This window comes from Oreochromis aureus, linkage group 2, assembly GCF_013358895.1.
Source record: "Oreochromis aureus strain Israel breed Guangdong linkage group 2, ZZ_aureus, whole genome shotgun sequence".
In the NCBI taxonomy this organism is placed as follows: Eukaryota; Metazoa; Chordata; class Actinopteri; order Cichliformes; family Cichlidae; genus Oreochromis; species Oreochromis aureus.
Genome location: NC_052943.1, coordinates 26,650,049 through 26,663,788, shown reverse-complemented (window position 1 = coordinate 26,663,788; position 13,740 = coordinate 26,650,049).

The window sequence follows — 13,740 nt, the reverse complement described above, 5'->3', positions numbered from 1 at the left end:
GTTCCACAGAAGAGGGGCCTGAAAACTGAAGGCTCTCCTCCCATTCTACTTTTAAATACTCTAGGAACAGCAAGTAGGCCTGCAGAGCGAGAGCGAAGTGCTCTAATAGGGTGATATGGCACTACAAGGTCATTAAGATAAGATGGGGCCAGATTATTTAAGACCTTGTATGTGAGGAGCAGGATTTTGAATTCAATTCTGGATTTAACAGGAAGCCAATGAAGGAAGCCAAAACAGGAGAAATATGCTCTCTCTTTCTAGTCCCTGTCAGGACTCTTGCTGCAGCATTTTGGATCAGCTGAAGGCTTTTCAGCGAGTTTTAGGACATCCTGATAATAAAGAATTACAGTAGTCCAGCCTGGAAGTAATAAATGCATGAACTAGTTTTTCAGCGTCACTCTGAGACAGGATATTTCTAATTTTAAAGATATTGCGCAAATGGAAGAAAGAAGTCTTACATATTTGTTTAATATGTGCGTTGAAGGACATGTCCTGGTCAAAAATGACTCAAGGTTCCTCACAGCATTACTGAAGGCCAAGGTAATGCCATCCAGAGTAAGAATCTGTTTAGATACCATATTTCTAAGATTTTCAGGGCCAAGTATAATAACTTCAGTTTTATCTGAATTAAGAAGCAGAAAGTTAGCGGCCATCCAGGTCTTTATGTCTTTAAGGCATTCCTGCAGTTTAACTAATTGGTGTGTGTTACCTGGCTTCATGGATAGATAGAGCTGCGTGTCATCTGCATAGCAGTGAAAATTTATGCTATGTCTTCTAATGATGCTGCCTAGGGAAGCATGTATAATGGAAATAGAATTGGTCCTAGCACCGAACCCTGTTTAACACCATAATTGACCTTAGTGTGTGAAGAGGACTCTCCATTTACTTGAACAAATTGGAGTCTATTAGACAGATATGATACAAAGCACTGCAGCACAGTACCTGTAACACCTACAGCATGTTCTAATCGCTCTAATAGGATATTATGGTCAACAGTATCAAACGCAGCACTAAGGTCTAGCACAGGGGTCGGCAACCTGCGGCTCCGGAGCCGCATGCGGCTCTTTAGTCCTTAAAGTGCGGCTCCGCTTGGTTTGGGCAAATAAATTAGAAGTATTTAGCTGAAGTGTATTTTATTTATGTTAGTTCTTTTTAACTTGTAGTTCTAAATTGGAAGATTATTGTGATATTGAAATATAAAAATAAAATGATATTCTATTATTTTTCATCGCTCAAAATAAGAGTCACACTCGCGAAGCCGTACCCGCCGAAACGCCGTGCATTTATCGAGACTTTCAACCCCAGGTAGGCCAATTATGGATCTTCGGATCCACATTATGTCAGCAGCTGTTCTCCACCGTGAACTATGTTAAAGACAAACACCGTTCACGCCTGACAGATGACAGCTTACAGTCCTGCGTAAACTGACTTTGTATAGCCCTGATTTGCGGACTGTGCGCAGAGGTTCAGGAGCAGAAGTCCCATTGTAAACATATCACGGCAGACCCGACGATGTTTCCATGAGCATGCTTTTGAGCATCTCTTTATTGAGCACTTTTCACACACGGTTGCTGTACGCATACAGCCGGCTGTAGCTTTTCAGCTCACAGCCCGACAACACAACAGCACAGATAGCGCAGACTTTAAGGCAGCGAGGCGTGATTGCGGGTGTCGCTCAGGTGCGTCCGCCCCCTGCAGCGGCGCTGCAAACCACGCCCCGCCGCACGCATTAACCAGGTAAAATACATATTTAGGCAGAATTTTGCAAATATCTATTTTTCATTTTCAGCAGCATAGTGCTTTTTTCCAATTATTTTTAAGAGTCAGGTCAAGGCTCCAACAGCCCAAAGGGGATATAAGGGTGGCGGCTGACAACAGTTTTTGTTTGCTACATGGATCATTTTAGTTCAGGTTGGTGTCTTTCCTTTTGTTATATTTCTTTAAGAGTTCAAATGTGTTGATTACATAAATATAATGTAATTTTCTCTGTAGCACTTCATGGATTTCATAAGCAACACACTTAAGTTGTTCACACAAAGCATAAAGATAAAAACAATATATACAGTGTTATCTTCATTTTAGATGTCAAAAGTATTTGCGGCTCCCAGTGTTTTCTTTTGCGTGGAAACCGGGTCCAAATGGCTCTTTGGGTGTAAAGGTTGCAGACCCCTGGTCTAGCAGGACAAGCACAGAGATGAGTCCACTGTCAGAGGCCATAAGAAGATCATTTGTAACCTTCACTAAAGCTGTTTCTGTGCTGTGATGAGCTCTGAAACCTGACTGAAACTCTTCAGATAAGCCATTCCTCTGCAGATGACCTGTTAGCTGTTTGACAACTACTCCAACACTTCCAGTGTTAAGAGCCCAGACCCATTTTTTACCGTCATAAAAACCATGGGACAGTCAATTCTGAAACATTAACAGAAAGTGTCCTCAATGTGTAAAGGGGCAGTGACACCTGTGTCACTGTGGGTGCTAATATATACATTTTAAATTGTTATTGATCCCTTTACCCCGAATCCTAAAGTATATATTTATTTTCTTACCACTCTTCTTATATTTGTTGTTTGTTTACTTGCACTGCTGTAACTGGAGCCTCGTCGTCTCGTCTCTCTACATACTGGACTGTATGTAGCGGAGATGACAATAAAGTTTACTTTGACTTCAGCAGCGCGCAGGCGCACCGAGAGCTCTCGCGCTCACTTTTCAGGTATAGAATTTCGAAAAAACATCAGTGCAAATTATAAGTCTGTATCATGATGTCTGGTGTTTTCGTGTTGTTGGTTTGTTTTAATTTTGTTTTATTTTGCGAGTTGGTTATTAGATGCTGCTCCAGTCAGCCAGAGAATCCCCGCCGCCCCGCCCTCTCCTCCCTGTGCTGCAAGAAGCAGGCGCACCTCGCAAACGGAGGGCGCCCTTACTCCCAGCAAATGGGCGATAGAAAACCGATCGGTGCCTATGCCATTCCCAATATGCGCTGGCTGATGGGGCAGCATGAGTACGAGTAATTTATTTATTTATTTATTTTGCCGATGCCCGTGATGCCGCCCCCCACGTCAACTGCCCGTGTCGCCCGTATCTAAAACCGCTACTGATTGTAACATTGTAAACATAATGTTACAATTTTACATTATGTTAAATTGTAACATAATGTAAAATTGTAACATTAAAAACATAATGTTACAATTTTACATTATGTAAAATTGTAACATTGTAAACATAATATTACAATTTTACATTATGTTACAATTTAACATAATGTAAAATTGCAACATTGTAAACATAATGTTACAATTTTACATTATGTTACAATTTAACATAATGTAAAATTGTAACATTGTAAACATAATGTTACAATTTTACATTATGTTACTGTCAGAGTCGGACGGTGCCCCGACCGGTCGACCTGTGTGTGTGTGTGTGTGTGTGTGTTCTCCTCTCTCGCTCTGCTTTTTCTCCGGCTCCGCTGCGATTGTCACGCGGTCGCGTAGCAACGGAAGACCTCAGACCCGGAAGTGCTGCCGCTCTGAGCTGCCTCACCTGCGACCGATTCGTCGCCAGCTACTGCCAATTATCCACCATCGTTGGTAGGGCTATTTAACGATGTGGCTGAGTGACAGACAGCGCTGGAGTATTGCACCAAGCCTGGAAGCGAACGAGACGGAAGGGGAGACTTCACTGATTCTCTGGAGTTTTGTGGACACACGAGGGGAGACGGGGAGAGGAGCACTGAAGGGACTTGCACTGTGGATAACTGTGGATTGGTTTTGGCTTCACTGTAAATAAAGACACTGTTCAACTTAAACGAGAGGTCAGCGTCTGAGTTCGCTAACTCACCACCCTTAACAGTTACAATTTAACATAATGTAAAATTGTAACATTATGTTTACAATGTTACAATTTTACATTATGTTAAATTGTAAGATAATGCTTAACAGATAATGGTTATCCTTTTTTTATATCATACACAATTGTCTTTTCACAGGTATTGATGGTAATTTGCAGTGGTTTAGTATTGATTGAAATACCTGTGAAGTCCTGTTGGTTTTTTAATGATGATTTTATTGTTGCTTCAATATTATCCAAGGGTGCAAACGTGGTGGAAAATCAGAATCAGAATTTAACATTGACCCAACATCAGACCCTAACATTGTTTCAATATAGGACAGCGAACTGGATGAAAGTGACAGCGAGTACGAGAGGATCCCAGAGTCAGGCCTGAGGAACAGTTAGGAGATCAGGGTCAGTTAAAGGTTATCAATATCTGATGTGTGTAGGTAATCAATAGTGTGTGTGTGTTTTGTTTGTTTGTTTTGTTTGTTTTGTTTTGTTTTTTTTAAGGTCAGCAACAGTATTCACCCTCTGTCTGAATCTTTGAGATGATTAAACTTAATCCAAGTCTGGTGTGACTTTTGAGAACATAAGGGTAATGGTGTTACTTTGTCTCTGTTAGAGCTCCCCTGCTGGTCAGGGTGGCAGCAAAAAAAACCATTTTTGCAAGAGCTTTGTAAACACTGGCAATCCCACGTCTCCCAAACTGCCTACCACCTCATTTATTTCAAGCATCGGCTGATTAATTATCTCTCTGTTAGTCTCTACATCCTTCCTATATCCGTTATGTGACATTTGGAAATTATCCTACAGACAATCGCACCAGATCTCTTGTTTTTCTCTTTTCTTTTGAAATTCAGCATATTCATGCAGGATAAGACCAACACTAAAAGAGAAGATGAGAACCTGAAAGACATGTATTTCATCCTTCTAGATTATTTAATATTTTAGGGGTGGCTGTAGCTCAGGAGGTAGAGCAGGTCACCTACACCTACAGACAACGATGAGACGGCCTATAGAGAGGAGGTGATGGCACTGTACAGTGGTGCCTGGAAAATAACCTGACTCTCAACATCAGCAAAACTAGAGAAATGATAGTGGACTACCGAAACGACCAGTCAGGGAACACCAGCCCATCCACATCAACGGTGTCAAGGTCGAAAGGGTCAGCAGCTTCAAGTTCCTTGGAGTCAACATCACTGAGGACTTCTCCTGGACCCTCCACACAGACACTGCTATCAGGAAAGCTCGCCAGCAGCTTTACTTCCTGAGGAGGCTGAGGAAGTTTAGCATGAACGCCAACATCACCTCAAATTTTTACAGGTGTGCAATTGAGAGCTTGCTGACGAGCTGCATCACAGTTTGGTACAGAAGCTGCTCTGCCAGCAGCCGTAAATCACTACAGAGGGTGGTGAAGGCAGCAGAGCACATCACTGGCACGAGGCTTCCTGCCATTCAGGACATTTATCTCCAGCGATGCCTCCGTAAAGCACACAGCATCATCAAGGACCACAGCCACCCAGCACATCAGCTCTTCTCCTTGTTACCATCTGGCAGACGTTACAGGAGTCTGTCTGCTCGGACTACAAGACTTAAAAACAGTTTTTACCACCAAGCCATACGACACCTCAACCACAACACTTAAACACACACAACACAGCACTCAGAAGCTACCCTGCAGCTTCACAAGTACTCTGTTTAATCTGCACTGGTCACTTCACTTTATTGTTATTGATATTTATATTTAAAAGTGCAATACTGTAATTTTCTGCTGCTCATTCCTGTGCAATATCCCATCTGCCCTCCCGTCATATTTCTTTTCAAGATTTTCTTATTTAATCACTAGTGTACATATATTTATATTTATATTTATAGATACATATATATTTAGTCATCTTTTCTTTTTACCATGTCTCTCTAATATTTTGCTCTTTACTATTTTTTTTTTTTTTTATTTTATTATATTTTATTATATTTTCTCCTACTGTATCATGCTGCTGAGTGACTGCTGCTCGTCAAACACATTTCATTGCAATGTTGACCCTGTGCTAACTTGGATATGACAAATAAAACTGAAAACTGGGAATCCCGGCAGCCTACGCCTATTGCAGCATAACTAAGGGAGGATTCAGGGTCACCTGGTCCAGCCCTAACTATATGCTTTAGCAAAAGGAAAGTTTTAAGCCTAATCTTGAAAGTAGAGATAGTGTCTGTCTCCGAATCCAAACTGGAAGCTGGTTCCACAGAAGAGGGGCCTGAAAACTGAAGGCTCTCCTCCCATTCTACTTTTAAATACTCTAGGAACAGCAAGTAGGCCTGCAGAGCGAGAGCGAAGTGCTCTAATAGGGTGATATGGCACTACAAGGTCATTAAGATAAGATGGGGCCAGATTATTTAAGACCTTGTATGTGAGGAGCAGGATTTTGAATTCAATTCTGGATTTAACAGGAAGCCAATGAAGGAAGCCAAAACAGGAGAAATATGCTCTCTCTTTCTAGTCCCTGTCAGGACTCTTGCTGCAGCATTTTGGATCAGCTGAAGGCTTTTCAGCGAGTTTTAGGACATCCTGATAATAAAGAATTACAGTAGTCCAGCCTGGAAGTAATAAATGCATGAACTAGTTTTTCAGCGTCACTCTGAGACAGGATATTTCTAATTTTAAAGATATTGCGCAAATGGAAGAAAGAAGTCTTACATATTTGTTTAATATGTGCGTTGAAGGACATGTCCTGGTCCAAAATGACTCAAGGTTCCTCACAGCATTACTGAAGGCCAAGGTAATGCCATCCAGAGTAAGAATCTGTTTAGATACCATATTTCTAAGATTTTCAGGGCCAAGTATAATAACTTCAGTTTTATCTGAATTAAGAAGCAGAAAGTTAGCGGCCATCCAGGTCTTTATGTCTTTAAGGCATTCCTGCAGTTTAACTAATTGGTGTGTGTTACCTGGCTTCATGGATAGATAGAGCTGCGTGTCATCTGCATAGCAGTGAAAATTTATGCTATGTCTTCTAATGATGCTGCCTAGGGAAGCATGTATAATGGAAATAGAATTGGTCCTAGCACCGAACCCTGTTTAACACCATAATTGACCTTAGTGTGTGAAGAGGACTCTCCATTTACTTGAACAAATTGGAGTCTATTAGACAGATATGATACAAAGCACTGCAGCACAGTACCTGTAACACCTACAGCATGTTCTAATCGCTCTAATAGGATATTATGGTCAACAGTATCAAACGCAGCACTAAGGTCTAGCACAGGGGTCGGCAACCTGCAGGCCCGGAGCCGCATGCGGCTCTTTAGTCCTTAAAGTGCGGCTCCGCTTGGTTTGGGCAAATAAATTAGAAGTATTTAGCTGAAGTGTATTTTATTTATGTTAGTTCTTTTTAACTTGTAGTTCTAAATTGGAAGATTATTGTGATATTGAAATATAAAAATAAAATGATATTCTATTATTTTTCATCGCTCAAAATAAGAGTCACACTCGCGGAAGCCGTGTACCCGCCCGAAACGCCGTGCATTTATCGAGACTTTCAACCCCAGGTAGGCCAATTATGGATCTTCGGATCCACATTATGTCAGCAGCTGTTCTCCACCGTGAACTATGTTAAAGACAAACACCGTTCACGCCTGACAGATGACAGCTTACAGTCCTGCGTAAACTGACTTTGTATAGCCCTGATTTGCGGACTGTGCGCAGAGGTTCAGGAGCAGAAGTCCCATTGTAAACATATCACGGCAGACCCGACGATGTTTCCATGAGCATGCTTTTGAGCATCTCTTTATTGAGCACTTTTCACACACGGTTGCTGTGCGCGCATACAGCCGGCTGTAGCTTTTCAGCTCACAGCCCGACAACACAACAGCACAGATAGCGCAGACTTTAAGGCAGCGAGGCGTGATTGCGGGTGTCGCTCAGGTGCGTCCGCCTCCCTGCAGCAGCGGCGCTGCAAACCACGCCCGCCAAGACGCATTAACCAGGTAAAATACATATTTAGGCAGAATTTTGCAAATATCTATTTTTCATTTTTCAGCAGCATAGTGCTTTTTCCAATTATTTTTAAGAGTCAGGTCAAGGCTCCAACAGCCCAAAGGGGATATAAGGGTGGCGGCTGACAACAGTTTTTGTTTGCTACATGGATCATTTTAGTTCAGGTTGGTGTCTTTCCTTTTGTTATATTTCTTTAAGAGTTCAAAATGTGTTGATTACATAAATATAATGTAATTTTCTCTGTAGCACTTCATGGATTTCATAAGCAACACACTTAAGTTGTTCACACAAAGCATAAAGATAAAAACAATATATACAGTGTTATCTTCATTTTAGATGTCAAAAGTATTTGCGGCTCCCAGTGTTTTCTTTTGCGTGGAAACCGGGTCCAAATGGCTCTTTGGTGTAAAGGTTGCAGACCCCTGGTCTAGCAGGACAAGCACAGAGATGAGTCCACTGTCAGAGGCCATAAGAAGATCATTTGTAACCTTCACTAAAGCTGTTTCTGTGCTGTGATGAGCTCTGAAACCTGACTGAAACTCTTCAGATAAGCCATTCCTCTGCAGATGACCTGTTAGCTGTTTGACAACTACTCCAACACTTCCAGTGTTAAGAGCCCAGACCCATTTTTTACCGTCATAAAAACCATGGGACAGTCAATTCTGAAACATTAACAGAAAGTGTCCTCAATGTGTAAAGGGGCAGTGACACCTGTGTCACTGTGGGTGCTTAATATATACATTTTAAATTGTTATTGATCCCTTTACCCCGAATCCTAAAGTATATATTTATTTTCTTACTCTTCTTATATTTGTTGTTTGTTTACTTGCACTGCTGTAACTGGAGCCTCGTCGTCTCGTCTCTCTACATACTGGACTGTATGTAGCGGAGATGACAATAAAGTTTACTTTGACTTCAGCAGCGCGCAGGCGCACCGAGAGCTCTCGCGCTCACTTTTCAGGTATAGAATTTCGAAAAACATCAGTGCAAATTATAAGTCTGTATCATGATGTCTGGTGTTTTCGTGTTGTTGGTTTGTTTTAATTTTGTTTTATTTTGCGAGTTGGTTATTAGATGCTGCTCCAGTCAGCCAGAGAATCCCCGCCGCCCCGCCCTCTCCTCCCTGTGTTGCAAGAAGCAGGCGCACCTCGCAAACGGAGGGCGCCCTTACTCCCAGCAAATGGGCGATAGAAAACCGATCGGTGCCTATGCCATTCCCAATATGCGCTGGCTGATGGGGCAGCATGAGTACGAGTAATTTATTTATTTATTTATTTTGCCGATGCCCGTGATGCCGCCCCCACGTCAACTGCCCGTGTCGCCCGTATCTAAAACCGCTACTGATTGTAACATTGTAAACATAATGTTACAATTTTACATTATGTTAAATTGTAACATAATGTAAAATTAACATTAAACATAATGTTACAATTTTACATAAAATTGCAACATTGTAAACATAATTTACAATTTTACATTATGTAAAATTGTAACATTGTAAACATAATGTTACAATTTTACATTATGTTACAATTTAACATAATGTAAAATTGCAACATTGTAAACATAATGTTACAATTTTACATTATGTTACAATTTAACATAATGTAAAATTGTAACATTGTAAACATAATGTTACAATTTTACATTATGTTACTGTCAGAGTCGGACGGTGCCCGACCGGTCGACCTGTGTGTGTGTGTGTGTGTGTGTGTTCTCTCTCTCTCTGCTTTTTCTCCGGCTCCGCTGCGATTGTCACGCGGTCGCGTAGCAACGGAAGACCTCAGACCCGGAAGTGCTGCCGCTCTGAGCTGCCTCACCTGCGACCGATTCGTCGCCAGCTACTGCCAATTATCCACCATCGTTGGTAGGGCTATTTAACGATGTGGCTGAGTGACAGACAGCGCTGGAGTATTGCACCAAGCCTGGAAGCGAACGAGACGGAAGGGGAGACTTCACTGATTCTCTGGAGTTTTGTGGACACACGAGGGGAGACGGGGAGAGGAGCACTGAAGGGACTTGCACTGTGGATAACTGTGGATTGGTTTTGGCTTCACTGTAAATAAAGACACTGTTCAACTTAAACGAGAGGTCAGCGTCTGAGTTCGCTAACTCACCACCTTAACAGTTACAATTTAACATAATGTAAAATTGTAACATTATGTTTACAATGTTACAATTTTACATTATGTTAAATTGTAAGATAATGCTTAACAGATAATGGTTATCCTTTTTTATATCATACACAATTGTCTTTTTCACAGGTATTGATGGTAATTTGCAGTGGTTTAGTATTGATTGAAATACCTGTGAAGTCCTGTTGGTTTTTAATGATGATTTTATTGTTGCTTCAATATTATCCAAGGGTGCAAACGTGGTGGAAAATCAGAATCAGAATTTAACATTGACCCAACATCAGACCCTAACATTGTTTCAATATAGGACAGCGAACTGGATGAAAGTGACAGCGAGTACGAGAGAGATCCCAGAGTCAGGCCTGAGGAACAGTTAGGAGATCAGGGGTCAGTTAAAGGTTATCAATATCTGATGTGTGTAGGTAATCAATAGTGTGTGTGTGTGTGTGTGTGTGTGTGTGTTTGTTTTTGTTTTTTGTTTGTTTTTTGTTTTTTTTTTTAAGGTCAGCAACAGTATTCACCCTCTGTCTGAATCTTTGAGATGATTAAACTTAATCCAAGTCTGGTGTGACTTTTGAGAACATAAGGGTAATGGTGTTACTTTGTCTCTGTTAGAGCTCCCCTGCTGGTCAGGGTGGCAGCAAAAAAAAAACATTTTTGCAAGAGCTTTGTAAACACTGGCAATCCCACGTCTCCCAAACTGCCTACCACCTCATTTATTTCAAGCATCGGCTGATTAATTATCTCTCTGTTAGTCTCTACATCCTTCCTATATCCGTTATGTGACATTTGGAAATTATCCTACAGACAATCGCACCAGATCTCTTGTTTTTCTTTTTTTTTTGAAATTCAGCATATTCATGCAGGATAAGACCAACACTAAAAAGAGAAGATGAGAACCTGAAAGACATGTATTTCATCCTTCTAGATTATTTAATATTTTAGGGGTGGCTGTAGCTCAGGAGGTAGAGCAGGTCACCCACACCTACAGACAACGATGAGACGGCCTATAGAGAGGAGGTGATGGCACTGTACGAGTGGTGCCTGGAAAATAACCTGACTCTCAACATCAGCAAAACTAGAGAAATGATAGTGGACTACCGGAAACGACCAGTCAGGGAACACCAGCCCATCCACATCAACGGTGTCAAGGTCGAAAGGTCAGCAGCTTCAAGTTCCTTGGAGTCAACATCACTGAGGACTTCTCCTGGACCCTCCACACAGACACTGCTATCAGGAAAGCTCGCCAGCAGCTTTACTTCCTGAGGAGGCTGAGGAAGTTTAGCATGAACGCCAACATCACCTCAAATTTTTACAGGTGTGCAATTGAGAGCTTGCTGACGAGCTGCATCACAGTTTGGTACAGAAGCTGCTCTGCCAGCAGCCGTAAATCACTACAGAGGGTGGTGAAGGCAGCAGAGCACATCACTGGCACGAGGCTTCCTGCCATTCAGGACATTTATCTCCAGCGATGCCTCCGTAAAGCACACAGCATCATCAAGGACCACAGCCACCCAGCACATCAGCTCTTCTCCTTGTTACCATCTGGCAGACGTTACAGGAGTCTGTCTGCTCGGACTACAAGACTTAAAAACAGTTTTACCACCAAGCCACACGACACCTCAACCACAACACTTAAACACACACAACACAGCACTCAGAAGCTACCCTGCAGCTTCACAAGTACTCTGTTTAATCTGCACTGGTCACTTCACTTTATTGTTATTGATATTTATATTTAAAAAGTGCAATACTGTAATTTTCTGCTGCTCATTCCTGTGCAATATCCCATCTGCCCTCCCGTCATATTTCTTTTCAAGATTTTCTTATTTAATCACTAGTGTACATATATTTATATTTATATTTATAGATACATATATATTTAGTCATCTTTTCTCTTTTACCATGTCTCTCTAATATTTTGCTCTTTACTATTTTTTTTTATTTTATTTTATTATATTTTATTATATTTTCTCCTACTGTATCATGCTGCTGAGTGACTGCTGCTCGTCAAACACATTTCATTGCAATGTTGACCCTGTGCTAACTTGGATATGACAAATAAAACTGAAAACTGAAAACTGGGAATCCCGGCAGCCTCGTCTATTGCAGCATAACTAAGGGAGGATTCAGGGTCACCTGGTCCAGCCCTAACTATATGCTTTAGCAAAAGGAAAGTTTTAAGCCTAATCTTGAAAGTAGAGATAGTGTCTGTCTCCCGAATCCAAACTGGAAGCTGGTTCCACAGAAGAGGGCCTGAAAACTGAAGGCTCTCCTCCCATTCTACTTTTAAATACTCTAGGAACAGCAAGTAGGCCTGCAGAGCGAGAGCGGTGCTCTAATAGGGTGATATGGCACTACAAGGTCATTAAGATAAGATGGGGCCAGATTATTTAAGACCTTGTATGTGAGGAGCAGGATTTTGAATTCAATTCTGGATTTAACAGGAAGCCAATGAAGGAAGCCAAAACAGGAGAAATATGTTCTCTTTTTCTAGTCCCTGTCAGGACTCTTGCTGCAGCATTTTGGATCAGCTGAAGGCTTTTCAGCGAGTTTTAGGACATCCTGATAATAAAGAATTACAGTAGTCCAGCCTGGAAGTAATAAATGCATGAACTAGTTTTTCAGCGTCACTCTGAGACAGGATATTTCTAATTTTAAAGATATTGCGCAAATGGAAGAAAGAAGTCTTACATATTTGTTTAATATGTGTTGAAGGACATGTCCTGGTCCAAAATGACTCAAGGTTCCTCACAGCATTACTGAAGGCCAAGGTAATGCCATCCAGAGTAAGAATCTGTTTAGATACCATATTTCTAAGATTTTCAGGGCCAAGTATAATAACTTCAGTTTTATCTGAATTAAGAAGCAGAAAGTTAGCGCCATCCAGGTCTTTATGTCTTTAAGGCATTCCTGCAGTTTAACTAATTGGTGTGTGTTACCTGGCTTCATGGATAGATAGAGCTGCGTGTCATCTGCATAGCAGTGAAAATTTATGCTATGTCTTCTAATGATGCTGCCTAGGGAAGCATGTATAATGGAAATAGAATTGGTCCTAGCACCGAACCCTGTTTAACACCATAATTGACCTTAGTGTGTGAAGAGGACTCTCCATTTACTTGAACAAATTGGAGTCTATTAGACAGATATGATACAAACCACTGCAGCACAGTACCTGTAACACCTACAGCATGTTCTAATCGCTCTAATAGGATATTATGGTCAACAGTATCAAACGCAGCACTAAGGTCTAGCACAGGGGTCGGCAACCTGCGGCTCCGGAGCCGCATGCGGCTCTTTAGTCCTTAAAGTGCGGCTCCGCTTGGTTTGGGCAAATAAATTAGAAGTATTTAGCTGAAGTGTATTTTATTTATGTTAGTTCTTTTTAACTTGTAGTTCTAAATTGGAAGATTATTGTGATATTGAAATATAAAAATAAAATGATATTCTATTATTTTTTCATCGCTCAAAATAAGAGTCACACTCATGGAAGCCGTGTACCCGCCGAAACGCCGTGCATTTATCGAGACTTTCAACCCCAGGTAGGCCAATTATGGATCTTCGGATCCACATTATGTCAGCAGCTGTTCTCCACCGTGAACTATGTTAAAGACAAACACCGTTCACGCCTGACAGATGACAGCTTACAGTCCTGCGTAAACTGACTTTGTATAGCCCTGATTTGCGGACTGTGCGCAGAGGTTCAGGAGCAGAAGTCCCATTGTAAACATATCACGGCAGACCCGACGATGTTTCCATGAGCATGCTTTTGAGCATCTC